The sequence below is a fragment of the Coregonus lavaretus genome (genome assembly GCF_964263955.1).
Source record: "Coregonus lavaretus genome assembly, chromosome: 25".
NCBI lineage: Eukaryota > Metazoa > Chordata > Actinopteri > Salmoniformes > Salmonidae > Coregonus > Coregonus lavaretus.
This window is the reverse complement of record NC_140012.1, coordinates 41,206,646-41,232,738: the sequence shown is the minus strand read 5'-3', so window position 1 is coordinate 41,232,738 and position 26,093 is coordinate 41,206,646. Positions and strand designations below refer to the sequence as shown.

The 26,093-nt window shown below is 43.1% G+C and overlaps 1 pseudogene across 1 annotated transcript in view; it reads right to left on the bottom strand.

Annotated features, from left to right (window-relative positions):
* Positions 1-12,558: 12,558 nt before the first annotated feature.
* The window catches only part of LOC311100375 (dual specificity mitogen-activated protein kinase kinase 6-like), a 51,427-nt pseudogene continuing 37,892 nt past the window's right edge, over positions 12,559-26,093 (bottom strand). Inside the window, exons 8-12 of the transcript XR_014615745.1 lie at positions 25,912-26,040; positions 23,143-23,221; positions 20,695-20,834; positions 12,940-12,985; positions 12,559-12,636 (exon numbers count right to left, since the gene is read on the bottom strand). The product of XR_014615745.1 is annotated as a dual specificity mitogen-activated protein kinase kinase 6-like (transcript). The remainder of the gene's footprint in view (positions 12,637-12,939; positions 12,986-20,694; positions 20,835-23,142; positions 23,222-25,911; positions 26,041-26,093) is intronic.

Below are 26,093 nucleotides of genomic sequence, written 5' to 3'. Positions count from 1 at the left end.
GGGCAACCGTGGTATCTGTGACAGAGAGGGAGAAGCATTCATCCATGTATACGGGTAAGAGAGTCTTGCAAGCTACATTTTCATATATATGTTTCTAATTTTGTCAAAAAGTCATTTTTATTGCAGCTAGCTACCGTTAGCTGGCTGGCTCGCTAGCTAACGTTACATGTATGATCTGTGTAGTAATATTTTTTGTATCTCAGATACATTTGCATTGCTAGTTATAGCCTAATGTTAACTAGCTAGCTAACATTGAACCTAGCTAGTTGGTTAGTTTTAGCTACCAGCATATTCATGCAGGGTAGTAATGTTATGAGTTGGGATAATGGTTCATTGTTTAGCTAGCTAGCTAGCTACATGTCTAAAAGTAACCATTTCACTGTACCGTTTACACCTTCTGTATCATGTGCATGTGAGAAATAAATGTAGATTTTATTTGATGTAGTGTTTACCAGAGATGGTAATGTGAAGAACAACATGACCTGCACCAAAGTCAGATTAGGATATAACGTTAGGCCAACGAGACAATGTCCAAGTTCTAAAATTCTCCGGTAGAACGCCCTGCTTTTATTTAGTCACAACCGTAAGCAGTTATTTGTAATTAGCTCGCCATTAACTTGTAAATAATGATCTTGTTGTGAGTTTATTTTCCTGTAATAATGAATACAAATTAGCTAAAGTTAAGACGTTGTCAGCGATATGATATGGTCATTATTTGAACTGGCTAGCCAGCTAACTTAACGTTAGCTAGCAAGCTAGAAATGAACTAAAACATTGTTTAGAAAGGTGCTTTTAGTTGCCTGGTTTGCTAGATTGACATATACTAAATTCATTTTTAAACGGATGTTGTTTATTGGTGTTAAAATACACCAGTTATGCTATTTTGGACCACCAGGCATGCAGCCTGTCGTTTTTGTGTTTATACTTTTTTTATAATGACAACGACAAAGTTTGATGTCGGACGACAATAGAATGTTCATGATGTCACTGCGACAACTGTCTACAGACATGACGATAGACGTGGTATAAAACCAGCCATTAGTCTTGAAATCTTTGGTTTAGTACACTACCGTTCTCACTCTGTTTAGCACATGGCCTCACATGGGAATCCTTAAAGAGATGGGTGGGGCTAAGGCTTAAGAGGGTGTGAACGATGCTGAGTGGGTGTAGACTAAGAAAAGCTCTCCAGTAGGTGTACCAAAACATTCAAGTGCTATTTTCTCAAAAGTGGGGTTACAAGTTTATCAAAATTCAAAACATAATTATTTTCCCATTGTTCCTCAACTACAGTGTATGCTATACCATTTTCTAGCTCTGAGTCTCTACTTTTATCCAATGTAAAATACACAATTTCAAATGTTGCTACATAAGACCGAATCGAGCTGGTTGGTCACATATGTGAGGGGTCAGAGGTTGTAAAGCATTGTAGTAGCAGGCCTCCTCATACAGACCCTCATGTCACCTCCTCTCTCAGCAGGGTGGTGTGGTCTGCTCCTCTCTCAGCAGGGTGGTGTGGTCTGCTCCTCTCTCAGCAGAGTGGTGTGGTCTGCTCCTCTCTCAGCAGGGTGGTGTGGTCTGCTCCTCTATCAGCAGGGTGGTGAGGTCTGCTCCTCTATCAGCAGGGTGGTGTGGTCTGCTCCTCTCTCAGCAGGGTGGTGTGGTCTGCTCCTCTCTCAGCAGGGTGGTGTGGTCTGCTCCTCTATCAGCAGGGTGGTGTGGTCTGCTCCTCTATCAGCAGGGTGGTGTGGTCTGCTCCTCTCTCAGCAGGGTGGTGTGGTCTGCTCCTCTATCAGCAGGGTGGTGTGGTCTGCTCCTCTATCAGCAGGGTGGTGTGGTCTGCTCCTCTCTCAGCAGGGTGGTGTGGTCTGCTCCTCTATCAGCAGGGTGGTGTGGTCTGCTCCTCTATCAGCAGGGTGGTGTGGTCTGCTCCTCTCTCAGCAGGGTGGTGTGGTCTGCTCCTCTATCAGCAGGGTGGTGTGGTCTGCTCCTCTCTCAGCAGGGTGGTGTGGTCTGCTTTTAGCTTTGTTTTGCTTTTCTCACCCTACTCTCTCGTCCCTTGTTTTTTCCCCAGGAGATTTACAGGATAGATTTTTTTCAGCAATATCCTCCTACTTACAGTATGTAGTGGTAGTTCATTGGGTTCAATTCCCAACAACACACTGTGTACTTCCCAAATGGCACCCTATTCCCTATATGGGTCGTTCTACAGAAGTGGTGTATATTGGGTGTTGAAAAAATATATATATCCGATTTGTATCCTATTTCTCCCAAACTTTCACCACACATCTTCCAACATACAGTGCATTCAGAAAGTATTCAGACCCCTCGACTTTGTCCAAATTTTGTTACGTTACAGCCTTATTCTAAAATGGATAAAATTAATTTGTTCCTCTTCAATCTACACACAATACCACATGACAAAGCAAAAACAGGTTTTTAGAAATGTACATAAGTATTCAAACTCTTTACTCAGTACTTGGTTGAAGCACCTTTGGCAGCGATTACAGCCTCGAGTCTTCTGGGGTATGACGCTACAAGCTTGGCACACCTGTATTTGGGGAGTTTCTCCCATTCTTCTCTGCAGATCCTCTCAAGCTCTGTCCGGTTGGATGGGGAGCGTCGCTGCACAGCTATTTTCATGTCTATCCTGAGATGTTCGATCGGGTTCAAGTCCGGGCACTGGCTGGGCCACTCAAGGACATTCAGAACTTGTCCTGAAGCCACTCCTGCATTGTCTTGGCTGTGTGCTTAGGGTTGTTGTCCTGTTGGAAGGGGAACCATCAACCCAGTCTGAGGTCCTGAGCATACTTTGCTCTGTTAATCTTTGCCTCGATCCGGACTAGTCTCCCAGTCCCTGCCGCTGAAAAACATCTCCACAGCATGATGCTGCCACCACCATGCTTCAGCTCTAGGAATTGTCTTGGTGGTTCCAAACTTCTTCACTTAAGAATGATGGAGGCCACTTTGTTCTTGGGGACCTTCAATGCCGCAGAAATGTTTTGGCACCCTTCCCCAGATCTGTGCCAGGACACAATCCTGTCTCGGAGCTCTATGGACAATTCTTTCGATCTCATGGCTTGGTTTTTGCTCTGACATGCACTGTCAATTGTGGGACCTTATATAGACAGGTGTGTGCCTTTCCAAATCATGTCCAATCGATTGAATTTACCACAGGTGGACTCCAATCAAGTTGTAGACACTTCTCAAGGATGATCAATAGAAACAGGATGCACCTGAGCTCAATTTCGAGTCTCATAGCAAAGGGTCTGAATGCTTATGTAAATAAGGTATTTCTGGTTTTTATTTATAATAGATTTGCAAAGATTTCTGTTTTCGCTTTGTCATTGTGTGTAGATTGAAGAGGGGAAAAAATAATTTAATCCATTTTAGAATAAGGCTGTAATGTAACAAAATGTGGAAAAAGGGAAGTGGTCTGAATACTTTCCCAATGCACTGTATATCAGGTAGACATACACCACCGTTCAAAAGTTTGGGGTCACTTAGAAAGGTCCTTGTTTTCCAAAGAAAAGCAATTTTTTTGTCCATTAAAATAACATCAAATTGATCAGAAATACAGTGTAGACATTGTTAATGTTGTAAATGGCTATTGTAGCTAGAAATGGCTGATTTTTTCATGGAATATCTACATAGGCGTACAGAGGCCCATTATCAGCAACCATCAGTCCTGTGTTCCAATGGCGCGTTGTGTTTGCTAATCCAAGTTTATAAATTTTAAAGGCTAATTGATCATTAGAAAACCCTTTTGCAATTATGTTAGCACAACTGAAAGCTTGACCGTATGGTACGTAAGAATTGCCCATCAAGCCAATCCAACTTGTGGGAGGTGCTTCAGGAAGCATGGGGTGAAATCTCTTCAGATTACCTCATCAAATTGACCACTAGAATGCCAAAAGGTCTGCAAGGCTGTAATTGCTGCAAATGGAGGATTCTTTGACGAAAGCAAAGTCAGAAGGACACAATTATTATTATTTTAATTAAAAATCATTATTTCTAACCTTGTCAATGACTACATTTCCTATTCATTTTGCTATATTTCCTATTCAAACTCATTTCATGTATGTTTTCATGGAAAACAAGGACATTTCTAAGTGACCCCAAACTTTTGAATAGTAGTGTAAATACTACTGACACACTTCGTTTGCATTGCAGATTTGAAATATTTACCTGAATTCCTTCCCACTACATTTGTCACTACTGAAACATAGTGAAAAAGAGAAGCACCATGCACAGTAGAGATCCTTTTGACTAGCCGTTATTTGCATACCAAATTAACAAAATTGTAAAAACATGATTAGCAAGATTTTCAAAACCTTTAAATTGAATTTAGATAAATATAATCTATATTGTAATAGAGCACAAGATGTTCTATTGAAATAATTTTCTCTGTTGTCGACAGGTTTCAGCCTGTCAGTCTGCGGTTTTGATTTAACGTTGTGCCGGAGCCATAAAGGGGAAAAAAAACATCCTCAAAAAGCCTTTTTTCTCCTGGCTGGCCCTTCTGAGAAAGACAAAGAAGAATGAGAAAGAAGGTGGATACACATACACACACACACACGTGATTAGTGTAAAAATACCTATTTTATTGAATTTCCATCATTACAATTGCACACAATCAGTTTGAGCAATCTTTTTAAAATATTTAATAGAAATTCATTTAGCTCTAAGAAGCGAACAGTCATCAGTCTTGTTTTTATATCAGAGGCTTTAAAGAGATCGACGTGTAAATATACTGAGAACTTCACTTCCCCACGGCAACGGTCAAAATGATGTTGCCACGGTAACCCTTGCCCACCCGCCCATCATACAATAAAACAATAGAATATATGCCTCCTCTCTCTTCTCCACTTTACTTACAGTAGCATTTGAAACCATCTCCGCTAATTTATTTTCTGAGACCAGTCAACATTGACAATATGGACTTATCCACCCTCCCTCCCCATTGCATTTGCCTCGTCCCACTCCCACAAGCCTGGCTTGAATCGAATCCCCCACAAAAGAGCACAACACAAGTCAAGCACAGCTGCATGTACCTGCAGCCAGGTATCCATCGGCCACTGAGAGACACTAAGCGCCAAAAGTTTCAATATTCCAAAAAAGGTGAATCTGATGGTTACACAGCTCACCTTAACGCCGAAACAGTTAAGCAAAAATGATGTGCAATAATGTGTGAAAACAAAAGCATAGTTCACACACACACAACAGATTTACACTTGATATAGTCTGGCAAATGCATAACAGCAATATGTTTTTGATTACGACTAATTTACAGCTTCTGAAATGAGGGCTGTGTGATGTGTGAGTAGAGAAGACAACAGCTTATGTATTCCAGAAACCAACATTAACAATGGGGAAAGTACAGACTGTTTGGATGGGATGTCATTATGTCACTGGTTTTATTATGCATGAGGGGGAAGAGGGTGAGGAAGATTGTGACAAAAACGGCTTCCTATGATTCTTAGTTTTCAACCTTTCAGATCACATGACTCATCGCTACCTGTCTGACCTGTGACCTGTCACTTTTTAAATTAATAACCCACCCTCCAATTCCCGAAAGAAGAATTTCCGCTTTACCAATACAAAGTCCCCAAATACACGGCTGGAAAAAACTAAATAGGATAAGTCAGAAACCTGGAAGAATCAGACGGTGGGATATGAGATCATAGGAGGATGGATAGTTGACTGGACATATTTTCCACCGTGACGTCCTGCCACGATGACAAACCCTGGGTGACAATTTCAACAGCAGGTGGGTACTACTAACGAGCACGCAAATAGAATCACTGACTTGAACTGAGACACACACAGATGTGAACACACACGGACAATCTGAACCACCCACACACGGACAATCTGAACCACCCACACACGGACAATCTGAACCACCCACACAAGGACAATCTGAACCACCCACACACCAGAGAGAGTGAATCATCCTCCCATAATGCACGTCTGGCTTCCTGGGAGAGCTTACTGTGTGTGTGTGTCAGACATGTGACTGGTCCTAGTATCTTCCAGGAGAGTTCAGCTCAGTGCAGGAACAGAGGGGATGAAGAGAGCATTGCCCTTCAGCCAATCCACTGACTGTATTAGACATGTCCCACAACACAAACACACACATCTTATGTTCTTCAATCATCGTGGGGACCAAAAATTAATTTCCATTAAAAATCCTATTTTCCCTAACTGCTAACCCTAACCTTAACTCGTAACCGTAACCCAAACACTAACCCCTAAGTTTAAAATAGCCTTTGTCCTCATGGGCATGTGGGAAATGTCTCCACGAGGAAGAACTTTCCTTGTTTTACTATCCTTGTGGGAACATTTGGGGATTTTAGATCGCTACAAGAATAGAAGAACCCCCCCCCCCCCCCCCCCCCCCACACACACACACACACACACACATAACCTATACAGTCAGAATAAAACTGAGCACTATCCTCTTACCTGACAATCCCCAATGAAAATTAAATATCGACAACTGTATGTGTGAAAAAAAATGACTCATGCATAAAGAACACATACCGTCATATCAAATCAACGTCAACAACGACCCTTGGAAGTTATACCTCTAGTAAATTCAAACAGTAAAACCACACAAACTGCCCCTAACATTGGATGACCTAAAACGTCCTTTCACCAAATGCAAGCGGCAGGAAACGTTATATACGACGCTAACGACAGTAAAGCTTTTCAGTGTTCGGAGATAAGGCCTAAACAGCATCAAGCATAGATCAAATACAAATAAAAACGACAAAGTATGAAAATTACTGATACGATAACTGATATAACTAAAAAATGTACACCAGACACAGAATGGTATTTGACCAAATAAAAATGATGTATTTATTATTTCTCTCACTGTATTTGACCAGATAGAATACATGATTTAGGCACTTACAGCCGTACACCTATAAACTAAGAAGAAGTTAGACTTGCTTTGTGAAGGGGATGGGACATTAGGAGACTCCTATTTGTTTTCCAAGTGTGGTTGTCAACCAATTTGGGAAAGCAGAACCAAAACTCACGTGCACTGGCCAGCTAAGAGAGACTAGCAGATGGGGACAGCGTCACTAACAGCCTGTGCTCTACAACCAGCCCATCATCATCGCCCCAAATCAGGGCCCAAATCTTGGCACACGGAAACAAATATTGCGCGTCTTGCGTGAGCGCTGGCCAGCTGTTCGATTTGATAGTAAGAGAGTCTGTCACAGAGGAATAGGCAGGGCACAGACACCATGTCCCCGAATTAGTCTCTCTCTCCTCCGCCTGAACTCACGTGTTCCAGCTCCTTAACCCACTCCATGTGACCTGTTGCCACAAGAAAAGAGTAACCAGTGAAGAACAAAACACCATTGTAAATACTACCCATATTTATGTTTATTTATTTTCCCTTTTGTACTTTAACTATTTGCACATTGTTACAACACTGTATATATACATAATATGACATTTGAAATGTCTTTATTATTTTGGAACTTTTGTGAGTGTAATGTTTACTGTTCATTTTTATTGTTTATTTCACTTTTGTTTACTATCTACTTCACTTGCTTTGGCAATGTTAACATACGTTTCCCATGCCAACAAAGCCCTTTAATTGAATTGATAGATAAAGAGAGAGAGAGACAAAATTAAAATAAAACACAAAAGAAAGCAGGGATGATGGGACCAATTCAGAATCGAGGGAGATGGGTGGAGATTTCTGGACGCACCATTAGTTATAACACAAAAGCAGTATTTTTGTCTTATGACTTGAATTTATGGGCATATAACCCATCTTTAATCTAATCTAATATTATAAAACATGGACCGGCAGAAGACAGTAACAGTTATGCAAGACGACCATTATGGGAGAACAGGCTTTTAGTTGCCAACAGTGGAACACTGTTCAAAAGAGACATTAGTCTTCAATATCTCAGTGGCTTTCAGAAGGTGAAGGGGGAAAACAATGCCACATTGTGGGTTACCAGACACTAGAAATCATGTGTGTTGATGGCACAGCACATACGCTATCACTGTACCTGTCATGCCAAGGGGCAAAGCACAATAGATCCACTACTGTGGAATGCAGGGGGTCTGGTAATGGTATGGGCTCTTGGATGGTGGTTGAATGCTGGGGGTCTGGTAATGGTATGGGCTCTTGGATGGTGGTGGTAAGAGGAAGGTCCTACAACAGCACATATAGATAGGAAGGACAGGAAAGGTTTTATAGCCTTGGGCTGATTGTCTCTACAGACAAGCGGAGGACATCAATGCATGGATGTTTGTATAGTTGACAGAACAGAACACACTACTGGGGCGGCAGGTAGCTTAGTGGTTAAGAGCGTTGTGCCAGTAACCGAAAGGTCGCTGGTTCTAATCCCCGAGGCGGTGAAAAATCTGTCGATGTGCCCTTGAGCTCCTGTAAGTCGCTCTGGATAAGAGCATCTGCTAAATGACTAAAAATGTAAAATTTTGACAGAAGAGTGGTATTCAGACTCAACACCAAGGTGGAACAGAGAACACAACTGCCCTGACACTAAGTTAACACAACTGCCCTAACACTAAGTTAACACAACTGCCCTAACACTAAGTTAACACAACTGCCCTGACACTAAGTTAACACAACTGCCCTGACACTAAGTTAACACAACTGCCCTGACACTAAGTTAACACAACTGCCCTGACACTAAGTTAACACAACTGCCCTGACACTAAGTTAACACAACTGCCCTGACACTAAGTTAACACAACTGCCCTGACACTAAGTTAACACAACTGCCCTGACACTAAGTTAACACAACTGCCCTGACACTAAGTTAACACAACTGCCCTGACACTAAGTTAACACAACTGCCCTGACACTAAGTTAACACAACTGCCCTAAAACTAAGTTAACACAACTGCCCTGACACTAAGTTAACACAACTGCCCTGACACTAAGTTAACACAACTGCCCTGACACTAAGTTAACACAACTGCCCTGACACTAAGTTAACACAACTGCCCTGACACTAAGTTAACACAACTGCCCTGACACTAAGTTAACACAACTGCCCTGACACTAAGTTAACACAACTGCCCTGACACTAAGTTAACACAACTGCCCTGACACTAAGTTAACACAACTGCCCTGACACTAAGTTAACACAACTGCCCTGACACTAAGTTAACACAACTGCCCTGACACTAAGTTAACACAACTGCCCTGACACTAAGTTAACACAACTGCCCTAAAACTAAGTTACACATATTCAAACCTGGGTCTAATATGCAAAATGAGTATGAGAAATAATATATACAGGTATGAATGTCTGGAGTTGGTAATGTATTTGTTTTCTCGTTAAGCAACATTTAAATAAGATAAATTGTTTGCTTAAAAAGGACCTTTGAAAGTTTCAAAAGCAGGACTCACACTAAAGCAAAAAAAGAGAACTGTGCATTTCATTATTGAAATGTGATTAATACCCTGCCTTCCCATTTTGCCGCATCATAACATTTACAGTAGTACTTCCATAATAGCAGAGAGGCTAAAGAGCATCGGCCATCTTGCCAGTCACACTCAGAGAGCAGCAGAAAGTAACAGACGTCGATCTCTATACAGTATCAGCCACCACAAGAACAAGCAACAACCAAGGCTTCCGTCAAACTAGACTAGAGTTTCAGAAGTGTTTTTCTTTTTTTTTTTTTTTTTTTTTTTAGATCTCATGTAAATGAGTTGTATGTGTTTTGAAACGGCAACAAACTACTACTGTATACGTCAGACTCTATTCATCCCACAGCTGTGAAACCAAAGACTTGCATGACTGTCACAATCTAACAATCTAGTAGACTGGGTTCGGGAGGGAGAGGTGGAGAGGGGGGTGAGAGAGTACGGTAACAGCAGCGAGTTAATATGATACTGCAGTCCAAGCAGGTAACGATATAGAAAAATGTGGAGGGGCCACTGTTAGTTAGTCAGTAGATTGGTTCGGTAAGGGGGGGAAACAGCTTCATTGTGTAACCTATGCAAGTTAATTGAGTCTATATGCTCCTGCAGTGTTCAGCAGGTATAGTAGATGTGATGATGGGAGTAATGTGGAGGGATTGACACTGAACAAAAGGGCTATACATTATGTTTGCCTCTGGGGGTGTTCTTGAGCCAAAAAGGGGTCCTCCTAAATATTGTCCAGAAATTATCCCATTGGACAGAAAGGGGCACATGCTGAGAAAAATAAAGTGGTTGGACTTGCCTTGTTCAATACAGCACATCTCTTTAGCTGTCAACAGTTCTTTTTGTTTTCCGGATTTTTAGAGGCACATTTAAGGCTTGTGTTAGGAGTAACTGTTTCATTAAAGCATTACCTGTCAAGAAAGACACATAAAACACACACACACACACACACACACACACACACACACACACACACACACACACACACACACACACACACACACACACACTAAAATAAGAAAAGTATTTTGTTAATGTTAAGTTTTCAAAGGGAAAACAGCAGTTAATACATCAGGAAACTGCAGTATACTGTATCTCATCAGTATACATAAATATAAGCTATATAATAATAAATAATAATAATAATAATAATAATAATAATATCAGTATAACTATTATTCTATTCCAGTTCAACATAGAGTGGGGAAAGTACTGTGACTGGCTCAGAAGAGAAGAATATTCAGGAAGTGACTAGCTAGGAAGTCTAGATGCACCTCTCCCACACTGACCACATATACCTTACTTTAAAACACATGTAACACACATAGAAGGCGCCCACATACACACAGACGCACGCACGCCCCTCACACACACATACATACCGAACACACACACACACATACACACACGCAGCCCACAGTGTGTAGTGGACCTATACATGAGAGCAAAGTGCAGTACCTTCCTTTGAGGAACCCACTGCACTTCTGACTGAGACCTCCAGCCATTACAGACCTGTGTGCTGCTCAACCATTACAAACCATTGGACAGTCGAGAATCTGAATCTCTGTCTTTCAAAGGCGAATGAAACCCATTCATTCTATAGTATATATTTTCTGTACATGCAGTCAATTAGTAAACCAATGCAACACTTGAGCTTGAGTATAATACAAAACATTGAGATTATACATAGATATATTCATATCACAACTGTTTTCAGTTTTCTTACATTGGGTTAAAAAATATTTCAGGGATTGACCAATAGAGCCACACAGTGGAGGTGTCATAATACCCATAAAACCTAGCGGTCAAACAGGGAAATGGTTCCATTCGTTTTTCCACCATTAATTTTTCCCATAGGGGATTTTAGAAACACTTAAAATAAGGGCTGTGTGTACCCTGGCGTGACGTTTTGATAACCATGTAAATCTCTCTAGGACAAGGTGACCTATCAATATATCCGGATCTATTTACTCTCAGATTCGAAAATGCTTATTAGCATCAAAGTAGACATCATGCAAAATACAAATCCCTGCCAGCTCCTGCACATCATCTCTAGCTGACACCTTTGCTAACAGGTATTGTGTCAATTTAAAACTTGCACGAGACAGTTCACAGAATTGCCCATTTAAAAGAAATGTAGCCAATTTATTCATTACTAAATTTAGCAAACATTAGATAGTTAATCCAGAGCACAGGCGGCTGGTGGCAACTTAATTGGGGAGGACGGGCTCATAGTAATGGCTGGAATGGAATAGTATCCAACACATCAATCAAATGGTTTCCATGTGTTTGATGCCATTCCATTCATTCCATTACAGCCATTATTTTGAGACCGTCCTCCCCTCAGCAGCCTCCTGTGATCCAGAGATTCTTACCTTTGCCTCGATTAAGCAGTCTCGTCCAGATCATCATGGCATTTGTAGTTCTTTATGATAGCCACATTAGCAGCTAATTAGCATTTCATTTTTGGGGGGTAAATAGAGGCAAATATATTTATAAAAGTCACCTTGTCCTAGAGAGATTTATATGGTTATCAAAACGTCACGCCATGGTAAGCCTACACGAAACACAGCCCTTATTTTAAGTGTTTCTAAAATCCCCTATGGGGAAAAATGTATGGTGAAAAAACGATTGGAACTATTTCCCTGTTTGACTGCTAGGTTTTATGGGTATTATGACTCATACCGTGGTACTCTACAGGACAGGGCATAATCCACACGTTGCTTAATTCATTAACATCTAACAATGGAATCTGTTTTAGTAGTAACAAGGGTGGGACAAATTTAGAGGTCGAGGGGAATCACATTTCATACAGATATATTTAAATTAATCCAGATTATATATGGGCCGGTGCTCCAATCCTCAAAATTCCAGTAATTTCCCCATTTTCCCCATATCTAATATGTGAGGACCTTAAATCCTTTAGGATAACTTCTCACTCAGTTCCTCTGAGTTCCTCTAATGTCCATCTGCACTGTGCCAGAGGGCGGGGGTCGGGGGTCGGGGACTAGGGAGGGGGTGGACTCCCGCAGGTAATAGGGTTTGTGATGGGTGCTTTTATTTTTTGTAGGTCCTCCCCCCCCCCCCGTGGCAATTGGTCAGAGCGTTGGGTTAGATTAGGGCGCTCGTCAGTCCCCGAGGATGACCTTGACAAAGCTAGCCACGTCAGTGTCTTTGGAGTCATGGGAGATGAAGAAGGGATGTTGCTGGGATGGAGAGAAGAGAAGAAGACAAGAAGACAATTTAAATGATTTAATCAAATATAACATTAAAATAATATCCTCAACAACAGTTTGATATATAATCAATAGCGTAGATTGAATAAAAAATATAAATTAAGTGGGGAGATGATCACAAAACATGATGTATCACTGGACTAAGTCTGCCATCTAGTGGTGAACTGATGGTAAATGCAAGAGGACACTTATTATTGAGCATTTCTTAAGAGTAAAAAAAATAAATAAATGTGTGTCTACATAATGGGAGATCTAAGTTCAAAACACACTCACCATGAGTTCTGGGTAGTTTGGCCGCTCTTTGGAATTTTTCTTTAAGCTGAGAATGAAATGGCCAATGAGATAAAAGATTAGATAAGTAATATGTGGTAACGAGTCTCCCACTCCCTATTCAAGGCAGACTGAATGATTGCATCAGCTGCAAGCGGACATGGAACTGTTAACGGGGTTGAAAAGAAGAGTTGAGAAGAAATGAGAGCGAGAGAGAGAGAGAGAAGATAGTAGTAAAGTGTTCAGCCTGTGATCTATCCTCCCTTCTGCCATGTGAGAGTAAAGTAGCTCAGGGGTTAAAGCAAAAAAAAAAACATGACTGAAACTTAAGTTGATCTCAGATTGATTGTCTGGGGCCAAGTTAACCTCCCCTTTCATGTAAGAAAGTCATGACCATCATGCTTTTAGGGAAAGAGGCTAATTTTGTACATGTATTAAACTGCAAGATTGCCCAATTCCAGTCCCCTTGCTTAGAGGGTCCGGGGTCCTCCCCGAGATAATTTGTATGTAGAAGGACTGAAAAGCTCAGTTCTGGTGACTTTTTAAAAAGGACATTCTACCTCAAAATGTATTAACATAAAAATGACACCATCTAAAATACAACTTCCACCTCCAGAAATGGGCCCAATAACATACTGCTAAAAATGATGGTAAAATTATTTTAACATATTGGAACATGCATATAAAATGTACAAAATATAGCCTATGTATGGCCTATATTATCAGATGTGCTATTAGCAATAAGCATTATCACCTTTAGCCTAACGTGCAGCATAGTTGGGGTTTATCCATCTGCATTTACCCCATTGGACACATCCTAATAACAACTGCTTTATAAATATGAATATATAATTAATTATTATTCACTCAAATTTTAATTTTGGGGATTCTATTACAAAGTATGTAATTTCCCTTTTAAGACGCCATTGCCCCTTTAAGAACTCTGTTGTGCAGCTGTGACTAAACCATGCTTGAAACTCTGGTTGTAAAACTCTGGTTGTAAAAAACCTGGAGGGACCCGTCCCGACCCTGACATTAAGGCCTGTTCGTTCATCAAGGGTACGGGTAGGGCTTGGGTATCACCAAATTGATCACTAACATTTTGAAGCGGAGCCATTTGCTTGTACAGTCATATCTGACTAAGATCATAACATGGTGTCAGAAGTTCTTCAATCTCGTCAAATATAAGATCAGAACGTTATCCGAGTCGACAGGAGAGATTATTTCACCCAAAAAAAAATTACTTTCCTTGAGTTGTTGGAGTTTAGAGTGACGAAAATGATCTAACAGCTAACTGCTCTCTCAAGTCTCGTCATGGAGCAGCCCAAGATGGAGCCATTGCTATCGATACTCACACACTCTGACTAGCAGCGCGAGCAGTGCAGGGAGCGAGTTGCTATCGATACTCACACACTCTGACTAGCAGCGCAAGCAGTGCAGGGAGCGAGTTGCTATGGATACTCACACACTCTGACTAGCAGCGCGAGCAGTGCAGGGAGCGAGTTGCTATGGATACTCACACACTCTGACTAGCAGCGCGAGCAGCGCAGGGAGCGAGTTGCTATGGATACTCACACACTCTGACTAGCAGCGCGAGCAGCGCAGGGAGCGAGTTGCTATGGATACTCACACACTCTGACTAGCAGCGCGAGCAGTGCAGGGAGCGAGTTGCTATGGATACTCACACACTCTGACTAGCAGCGCGAGCAGTGCAGGGAGCGAGTTGCTATGGATACTCACACACTCTGACTAGCAGCGCGAGCAGTGCAGGGAGCGAGTTGCTATGGATACTCACACACTCTGACTAGCAGCGCGAGCAGCGCAGGGAGCGAGTTGCTATGGATACTCACACACTCTGACTAGCAGCGCGAGCAGCGCAGGGAGCGAGTTGCTATGGATACTCACACACTCTGACTAGCAGCGCGAGCAGCGCAGGGAGCGAGTTGCTATGGATACTCACACACTCTGACTAGCAGCGCGAGCAGCGCAGGGAGCGAGTTGCTATGGATACTCACACACTCTGACTAGCAGCGCGAGCAGCGCAGGGAGCGAGTTGCTATGGATACTCACACACTCCGACTAGCAGCGCGAGCAGTGCAGGGAGCGAGTTGCTATGGATACTCACACACTCCGACTAGCAGCGCGAGCAGTGCAGGGAGCGAGTTGCTATGGATACTCACACACTCTGACTAGCAGCGCGAGCAGCGCAGGGAGCGAGTTGCTATGGATACTCACACACTCCGACTAGCAGCGCGAGCAGCGCAGGGAGCGAGTTGCTATGGATACTCACACACTCTGACTAGCAACGCGAGCAGCGCAGGGAGCGAGGGACAGGCAGAGACCAGCAGCTAATGGATCCTAACGAAGGAAGTTATTTCTGATTTCCTTTCATTTGGCAGAAGTAATAAGGCCTGGGTAGGGCTCGGGCCTGAACTTTGTGGGCATGGCTGGGGTAGGGCCTGAACTTTGTGAGCATGGCTGGGGTAGGGCCCGAACTTTGTGGGCATGGCTGGGGTAGGGCCTGAACTTTGTGGGCATGGCTGGGGTAGGGCCTGAACTTTGTGGGCATGGCTGGGGTAGGGCCTGAACTTTGTGGGCATGGCTGGGGTAGGGCCTGAACTTTGTGGGCATGGCTGGGGTAGGGCCTGAACTTTGTGGGCATGGCTGGGGTAGGGCCTGAACTTTGTGGGCATGGCTGGGGTAGGGCCTGAACTTTGTGGGCATGGCTGGGGTAGGGCCTGAACTTTGGGTAGGGCTTAAAATTCATGCCTGTGCAGGGCTCTAGTATGTATGTGTATGCCTGACATTGTGGGGTGAGGTACGAGTATCCCCACTGCCCCCTTTTACATGTTTATAGACCCCTCTTTCACAGAAGGACAGTCTCCAATCAAGCCAGAGGAGAGGTTTGCACAGGTGTTCCAATTTCCTAATGGTCAGATAAACAGTTGAGTCACCGGAGTATAAAACAATGCTGTTGATCCACTGCTGGAAAGCCCTGCTTTAACATCTGACCTGGCTGAATGAACCACAGCTCTACTGGTAAATGATGACAGAGCCCAGCTAAACATGGGATAAACATCCTGGTAAGAGATGAATGATGAATACCTGCACGCATGAGCAATGCCGGGACTTAAAGATGGTACTTAAAATGTGGATACGCAATGAGCAGTATGTGACCAAATTACCAAAGAGACGTTAGCACTGGCCAAAGATAGCGCACCACATACTGTAGGTAATAGGTTCCATTTTGGACAGACGTAAGACCGTAAAACTAGGGCCTACACTGTACAACACAACAGACCTAGATAACCGATGAGCAAGGTTAAAAATGTTGGGGAAAATGACATTTATCTCTCTGTACCGTAGGCCTACATGCTAAACAAATTCATAACAATTCAGGGTTACGGGAAGGGAAAAACACAACATGAGTACCGTAACTATAAGCCGCGCCTTTTTTCCCATTTTTCGACCCTGCGGCTTATACAACGGTGCGGCTAATCTATGGATTTTTACAGCTAACGGCCACTAGAAGACCTCCTAAATCTATGGATTTTACAGGTTACAGTCCACCAACTTTAACTCTATGGGCTCTATGACCGGTCCGCGCCCCCCACCTTTAAGCGGCGGGCTCCAGCAGGAAAAGCTGGAGGCCGGAAAAGAGTGAGACAGGTAACGCGCAAAAGTAAAAGTGGAACTGAGAGTGGTACGAGAGACAGACAGACAGACATTACGAGAGCGAGACAGTTTGTGCAAAGGAAGTTTTCATGCACAATCCATCTCTTTCCCGACAATCCCCTCTGTGCACGAATCCTTACATATGGTAATTAAACATTAAAACACCTGCGGCTTATAGTCCAGTGCGGCTTATACAGTGGGGAAAAAAAGTATTTAGTCAGCCACCAATTGTGCAAGTTCTCCCCTTAAAAAGATGAGAGAGGCCTGTAATTTTCATCATAGGTACACGTCAACTATGACAGACAAAATTTGAAAAAGAAATCCAGAAAATCACATTGTAGGATTTTTTATGAATTTATTTGCAAATTATGGTGGAAAATAAGTATTTGGTCAATAACACAAGTTTCTCAATACTTTGTTATACACCCTTTGTTGGCAATGACACAGGTCAAACGTTTTCTGTAAGTCTTCACAAGGTTTTCACACACTGTTGCTGGTATTTTGGCCCATTCCTCCATGCAGATCTCCTCTAGAGCAGTGATGTTTTGGGGCTGTCACTGGGCAACACAGACTTTCAACTCCCTCCAAAGATTTTCTATGGGGTTGAGATCTGGAGACTGGCTAGGCCACTCCAGGACCTTCAAATGCTTCTTACGAAGCCACTCCTTCGTTGCCCGGGCAGTGTGTTTGGGATCATTGTCATGCTGAAAGACCCAGCCACGTTTCATCTTCAATGCCCTTGCTGATGGAAGGAGGTTTTCACTCAAAATCTCACGATACATGACCCCATTCATTCTTTCCTTTACACGGATCAGTCGTCCTGGTCCCTTTGCAGAAAAACAGCCCCAAAGCATGATGTTTCCACCCCCATGCTTCACAGTAGGTATGGTGTTCTTTGGATGCAACTCAGCATTCTTTGTCCTCCAAACACGACGAGTTGAGTTTTTACCAAAAAGTTATATTTTGGTTTCATCTGACCATATGACATTCTCCCAATCCTCTTCTGGATCATCCAAATGCACACTTCATGCAAACTTCAGACGGGCCTGGACATGTACTGGCTTAAGCAGGGGTACACGTCCTGCACTGCAGGATTTGAGTCCCTGGCGGCGTAGTGTGTCACTGATGGTACTCTTTGTTGCTTTGGTCCCAGCTCTCTGCAGGTCATTCACTAGGTCCCCCCGTGTGGTTCTGGGATTTTTGCTCACCGTTCTTGTGATCATTTTGACCCCACGGGGTGAGATCTTGCGTGGAGCCCCAGATCGAGGGAGATTATCAGTGGTCTTTTATGTCTTCCATTTCCTAATAATTGCTCCCACAGTTGATTTCTTCAAACCAAGCTGCTTACCTATTGCAGATTCAGTCTTCCCAGCCTGGTGCAGGTCTACAATTTTGTTTCTGGTGTCCTTTGACAGCTCTTTGGTCTTGGCCAAAGTGGAGTTTGGAGTGTGACTGTTTGAGGATGTGGACAGGTGTCTTTTATACTGATAACAAGTTCAAACAGGTGCCATTAATACAGGTAACGAGTGGAGGACAGAGGAGCCTCTTAAAGAAGAAGTTACAGGTCTGTGAGAGCCAGAAATCTTGCTTGTTTGTAGGTGACCAAATACTTATTTTCCACCATAATTTGCAAATAAATTCATAAAAAATCCTACAATGTGATTTTCTGGATTTTTTTTCTCCAATTTGTCTGTCATAATTGATGTGTACCTATGATGAAAATTACAGGCCTCTCTCATCTTTTTAAGTGGGAGAACTTGCACAATTGGTGGCTGACTAAATACTTTTTTTCCCCACTTTATATGAACACATCATTCAATATCATTCAATTTAGCTGCTGCGGCTTATACTCCGGTGCGCCTTATAGTGCGGAAAATACGGTAGATATGAAGTATTGGGTGTGAAGACCTAACAGTGGACATAACAGGCTGGTGAGAGAGAATATTAAGACAGAGGGTAGCTTGTGGAACCCAGGCATAGCATTCTGTCCTGGTCATAAAGGGCTTGTGGTTATTACAACAACGGGGGAAAAATTGTCAAGAGAAATTGTCTTGTGAGTCTCACTCCAGCAAGGTCTCTAGATAGATGATTTCTAGGTAGCCTGGAGGGACTAGATGATGTACAGGTAGCCTGGAGGGACTAACTAGATGATGTATAGGTAGCCTGGAGGGACTAACTAGATGATGTATAGGTAGCCTGGAGGGACTAACTAGATGATGTACAGGTAGCCTGGAGGGACTAACTAGATGATGTACAGGTAGCCTGGAGGGACTAACTAGATGATGTACAGGTAGCCTGGAGGGACTAACTAGATGATGTACAGGTAGCCTGGAGGGACTAACTAGATGATGTACAGGTAGCCTGGAGGGACTAACTAGATGATGTACAGGTAGCCTGGAGGGACTAACTAGATGATGTACAGGTAGCCTGGAGGGACTAACTAGATGATGTACAGGTAGCCTGGAGGGACTAACTAGATGATGTACAGGTAGCCTGGAGGGACTAACTAGATGATGTACAGGTAGTTTGGAGGGACTAACTAGATGATGTACAGGTAGCCTGGAGGGACTAACTAGATGATGTACAGGTAGCCTGGAGGGACTAACTAGATGATGTACAGGTTGCCTGGAGGGACTAACTAGATGATGTACAGGTAGCCTGGAGGGACTAACTAGATGATGTACAGGTAGCCTGGAGGGACTAACTAGATGATGTATAGGTAACCTGGAGGGACTAACTAGATGATGTACAGGTAGCCTGGAGGGACTAACTAGATGATGTACAGGTAGCCTGGAGGGACTAACTAGATGATGTACAGGTAGCCTGGAGGGACTAACTAGATGATGTACAGGTAGCCTGGAGGGACTAACTAGATGATGTACAGGTAGCCTGGAGGGACTAACTAGATGATGTACAGGTAGCCTGGAGGGACTAACTAGATGATGTACAGGTAGTTTGGAGGGACTAACTAGATGATGTACAGGTAGCCTGGAGGGACTAACTAGATGATGTACAGGTAGCCTGGAGGGACTAACTAGATGATGTACAGGTTGCCTGGAGGGACTAACTAGATGATGTACAGGTAGCCTGGAGGGACTAACTAGATGATGTATAGGTAGCCTGGAGGGACTAACTAGATGATGTATAGGTAACCTGGAGGGACTAACTAGATGATGTACAGGTAGCCTGGAGGGACTAACTAGATGATGTACAGGTAGCCTGGAGGGACTAACTAGATGATGTACAGGTAGCCTGGAGGGACTAACTAGATGATGTACAGGTAGCCTGGAGGGACTAACTAGATGATGTATAGGTAGCCTGGAGGGACTAACTAGATGATGTACAGGTAGCCTGGAGGGACTAACTAGATGATGTACAGGTAGCCTGGAGGGACTAACTAGATGATGTACAGGTAGCCTGGAGGGACTAACTAGATGATGTATAGGTAGCCTGGAGGGACTAACTAGATGATGTATAGGTAGCCTGGAGGGACTAACTAGATGATGTACAGGTAGCCTGGAGGAACTAACTAGATGATGTATAGGTAGCCTGGAGGGACTAACTAGATGATGTACAGGTAGCCTGGAGGGACTAACTAGATGATGTACAGGTAGCCTGGAGGGACTAACTAGATGATGTACAGGTAGCCTGGAGGGACTAACTAGATGATGTACAGGTAGCCTGGAGGGACTAACTAGATGATGTACAGGTAGCCTGGAGGGACTAACTAGATGATGTACAGGTAGCCTGGAGGGACTAACTAGATGATGTATAGGTAGCCTGGAGGGACTAACTAGATGATGTATAGGTAGCCTGGAGGGACTAACTAGATGATGTATAGGTAGCCTGGAGGGACTAACTAGATGATGTATAGGTAGCCTGGAGGGACTAACTAGATGATGTATAGGTAGCCTGGAGGGACTAACTAGATGATGTACAGGTAGCATGGTCCTAGATCTGTTTCTGATGTCTTTCCAACTCCAACTGTCTCTGTCATAACAAGCATAACAATGACCATAGAGTTGGAAAGACAGCTCAAACGGATATGGGACCAGGCTAGCATTATGGGAGAGGAGAACATACCACAGGGAGGTGAAGTCAACGAACTCAGGGGAGAACTGGTCAGCAGGGAGCTGGGGCGACTGATCCTCCACCACCTGCCGCAGCTGCTGGAAGGGCGTGCACCAGGAGTCATAGGGGAACCGCAGGATGGCCAGCTCAATCTGAAAAGGATGGGGGCACAGGATATGACAGGGCACAGGTATTTGACAGGGCACAGGATATGACAGGGCACAGGTATTTGACAGGGCACGGGACATGACAGGGCACCGATAGAGGTCAGGCTATGTGAACGCAGCATTGTATTACTGTACATAAAATGCACAAAACTAAATATGTACATAAAAGCCAGAAATTGAGTGGTGTATGACCCTAGACAGTGTTACATTTCTAAAAACTACCATAGGCAGTTGGAGGATCATCATCAAATGTTATTTTGAAACCCAACTGTTCTTGGGTGTGACGCAGTTTAGGATGTGCAAATGAGAGCTAGGAATATTTAACAGCTCTCCTAATAAAATGTCTAGACACCAGTTAGTCTAGAGCAGAGACGTAGTGTGTCATCATCTCTCACTGAGAGAAGGCAGGGCTTTTCTTGAACATGAAGAACATGTTCTACAGTTGAAGTCGGAAGTTTACATACACCTTAGCCAAATACATTTAAACTAAGTTTTTCACAATTACTGACATGTAATCTAGTAAAAATTCCCTGTTTTAGGTCAGTTAGGATCACCACTTTATTTTAAAAAACAGTAGAGAGAATTATTTATTTCAGCTTTTATTTCTTTCATCACATTCCCAGTGGGTCAGAAGTTTACATACACTCAATTAGTATTTGGTAGCATTGCCTTTAAATTGTTTAACTTGGGTCAAACGTTTCGGGTAGCCTTCCACAAGCTTCCCACAATAAGTTGGGTGAATTTTGGCCCATTCCTCCTGACAGAGATGATGTAACTGAGTCAGGTTTGTAGGCCTCCTTGCTCGCACATGCTTTTTCAGTTCTGCCCACAAATGTTCTATAGGATTAAGGTCAGGGCTTTGTGATGGCCACTCCAATACCTTGACTTTGTTGTCCTTAAGCCATTTTGCCACAACGTTGGAAGTATGCTTGGGGTCATTGTCTATTTGGAAGACCCATTTGCGACCAAGCTTTAACTTCCTGACTGATGTCTTGAGATGTTGCTTCAATATATCCACATAATATTCCTTCCTCATGATGCCATCTATTTTGTGAAGTGCACCAGTCCCTCCTGCAGCAAAGCACCCCGACAGCATGATGCTGCCACCCCCGTGCTTCATGGTTGGGATGGTGTTCTTTGGCTTGCAAGCGACCCCCTTTTTCCTCCAAACATAACAAGGGTCATTATGGCCAAACAGTTCTATTTTTGTTTCATCAGACCAGAGGACAGTTGCAAACCGTAGTCTGGCTTTTTTATGGTGGTTTTGGAGCAGTGGCTTCTTCCTTGCTGAGCGGCCTTTCAAGTTATGTCGATATAGGATTCGTTTTACTGTGGATTTAGATACTTTTGTACCTGTTTCCTCCAGCATCTTCACAAGGTCTTTTGCTGTTGTTCTGGGATTGATTTGCACTTTTCGCACCAAAGTACGTTCATCTCTAGGAGACAGAACGCGTCTCCTTCCTGAGCGGTATGACGGCTGCGTGGTCCCATGGTGTTTATACTTGCGTACTATTGTTTGTACAAGCGTTTGGAATTGCTCCAAAGGATTTAGTTGAACCAGACTTGTTGGAGGTCTACAATTGTTTTTCTGAGGTCTTGGCTGATTTCTATTGATTTTCCCATGATGTCAAGCAAAGAGGCGCTGAGTTTGAAGGTAGGCCTTGAAATACATCCACAGGTACACCTCCAATTGACTCAAATTATGTCAATTAGCCTATCAGAAGCTTCTAAAGCCATGAAATAATTTTCTGGAATTTTCCAAGCTGTTTTTAAAGGCACAGTCAACTTAGTGTATGTAAACTTCTGACCACTGAATTGTGATACAGTGAATTATAAGTGGTATAATCTGTCAGTAAACAATTGTTGGAAAAATTACTTGTGTCATGCACAAAGTAGATGTCCTAACTGACTTGCCAAAACCATAGTAAAAATGTGGAGTGGTTGAAAGTTTTAATGACTCCAACCTAAGTGTATGTAAACTTCCGACTTCATCTGTATATGCACAACAATGCATTTCAATTCAATATAACTTTATCAGCCCACTTAGGGCTATTACTAGCAATGTACACAACGTACTGGTTATATAGTGAAGACATCATTCAGGAAAAATAAAATAAAATAATTGATCTGTGGTTACTGTATCTGACCTTTACGGTATCAGAGGTTGCTAGTTTAATTGATAAATAATATAATAGGGCCTACTAGTGTGATAATCATAACAATTTTGATATAATAAATTAATCTGCATAAATAATAATACTTTTTAAAAAAATGTTATATAAAATAGACTCACCATAGTGATTCCTAGACTCCAGATGTCAGACTTGACATTGTAGGCCTTTCTGATTAGTCTCTGGGTTGATCCTCTCCGGCTAGGGGACAGAATGACACACACACACAAACACAGAGAAGGAGACACGGGTGACATCACTTTAGCATCGCTAACTGACATTAGTTGTCCTAGACGACCCAACCTTCACCCCGTCATCTGCACCTCTTGAACACACACACATCCCTAGTCTGTTCTCTGAGTGCTACCATAGCCCTAAAAACGGCCTCAGCCAATCCAAGGCTCTGTGGACACACTGTTTGGGCACACTGGGGTTATTAAAGGGTAGCTAGCATAAACATAACATATGGATTTGCATTAGGATACGCATCAAAAGTCCCAATGCAAAGAGCATCTCACTTTTTTTATTTTTCAAGTTCTTACATAAAACCGATCAGAAGTCATGTCGGAAAATGTTTTTCCGACATGTGATGTAATATGGAGGACCCGGCAAGCCAGCCTAATCCCCATAATGTAAACAGATATAACATCAAATGTATAACTTCAACTGAAACCAAATTGTTTGCACTGATGACTACTGGTTTCAATTTCATTACAAGCAAATACTTTAGGAATTTATTGTTACAAATCAACTTGCAAGGTTGCTAGCCAACTAGCCTGCTAACGTTAGCCCTGCTAGCCTGCAAACGTTATGTTAGCAGTGCATGAGTCAGCCAGTTGCTATCAACACCCAACTTACTGCTACATTAAAGTAAACCAACGTTTTGGAAATACATAACACCATCTAACCAGCTATCAAAGAATGTTAGCTATATGCAGTTATCTTAGCCAGCCAGCCATTAGATATTTAGCCAACTAGCTATTAGCCTAGCCAGCCTAGCCAACCACCACGGTTACGGTCAGCAAGCTAGAGCCCAACTACTGGAGACCAGCTAGAACAACAACTAACACTTACAAAACATTAAACACAGATTAAAAGCAAAGAGAGAGAGCTAACTAAAATGTAATGAGATTGTAGAGCAGATTAACAGATCGATCCCATGATAAAACCTTTAAGAGTGCAGGCTGAGTTAGCTACCAAAGCGAGGGGGAGGCGGGTGCTTCGCCGGGCCAAAGGGAGAGTCGGGGAATTCCAAAATAGATAAGATTCCAGATGTACGTCAGCTAGCGCGCTCAGCACTGAGCCAAGGTGGGAAAAAAGTTACCAAACTCCCGTAGCCGACTTCACAGAGAACATGCCGAGAAGTTGACAAAACTAAAAAGGAGAACAGACGAGGTTCTACACAATTAGAGCAGGTATGATTTTCTGTTTCGTTTTGAGCCCACAGCAAGAAGGTACCAGAGTTAACAGGTTCCCACTAGATATTAACACAGCCACAAAGTCTGTGAAGAGCATGATGCATTGACGCACACGCCCCATCTGCTCCTTGTTTACATCACACTTCCTCGTGATTGGTGGACCCTACTTTACACAGGAAGCGGCACAGGTCCTAATCCAGGCACTTGTCATCTCCCGTCTGGATTACTGCAACTCGCTGTTGGCTGGGCTCCCTGCCTGTGCCAGAAAACCCCTTCAACTTATCCAGAACGCTGCAGCAGCCCGTCTGGTGTTCGACCTTCCCAAGTTCTCTCATGTCACCTCCGCTCCTCCGCACACTACAAGACCATGGTGCTTGCCTACAGAGCTGTGAGGGGAACGGCACCTTCCTTACCTTCAGGCTCTGATCAGACCCTACACCCAAACGAGGGCACTACGTTCATCCACCTCTGGCGTGCTAGCTTCCCTACCTCCACGGAAGCACAGTTTCCGCTCAGCCCAGTCAAAGCTTATTCGTGCTCTGGCACCCCAATGGTGGAACAAGCTCCCCCACGACACCAGGACAGCGGAGTCACTGACCACCTTACGGAGACACTTGAAATCCTACCTCTTTCAGGAATACCTAGAATAGTTTAAAGTAATCATTCTTCCCCCACCCCCCCATAAAAAAAAAGAAGAAAAAAGGTGGTTGTCCCACTGGCTATCATAAGTTGAATGCACCAATTTGTAAGTCGCTCTGGATAAGAGCGTCTGCTAAATGATGTAAATGTGGATTGTAGCTCACCACTGCCAACACTTAGAAGATATTCGGAAATAAGTTCATAAATATGTAACAACCCAAAAACATAACTATATTTGTACTTATAGGAAACCAGATCGTGACTACAACTAATTTACTAAGTCTTTGACCACACGGTGTTGTTACATTGGTGAGAAAAAACGAATGCTTTCGACCCTTTAGGGGCATGGCTATTGACATAACATAGAGACCTGTAGCACTTAAACATAGGGAGCAAGCGGCCAACTCAGCTCAGCTCAGTCAAACTTGTATGTGAATTAATTAACATTAACAAATCCAATCACATTATATATTTGTCACATGCGCCGAATACAACGGGTACGGACTTGACCGTGAAATGCTTGCTTACGATCCCTTCCCAATGGTGCAGAGTAAAAAAATTACAATACAAATAAAAATAGTAACATGAGGAATAAAATAAACAAGAGTAGAGCCATATACAGGGAGTAGCAGTAACATATCAATGTGCAGGGGTATGAGATACTTTGTGTATCATATCGCTCTTCTGAACAGTTATTCACTGAGCCAGCTTAAACCTAACTCCATTACTGTTTGATTTTACTGAGTAGATTTCACTGATATAGATCTATTTTTTATCCATTTAAAAACCCAGAAACCTCTCCTACTACCCACAACCACCCACACAACCACTCACCGCCATGTAGGGCTTGCAGCCTGCGTCCCACGGTCTTGGCCAGAGAGTCCACCAGGTAACCACTGATCCCAAAGTCACACATCTTCACCTGGCCCTGGGTGTTGATCAATATGTTGGATGGCTTCACATCTTAGGTAGGAGAGAAGGAGAGAGAGAGAGAGAGAGAGAGAAGGAGCGAGAGA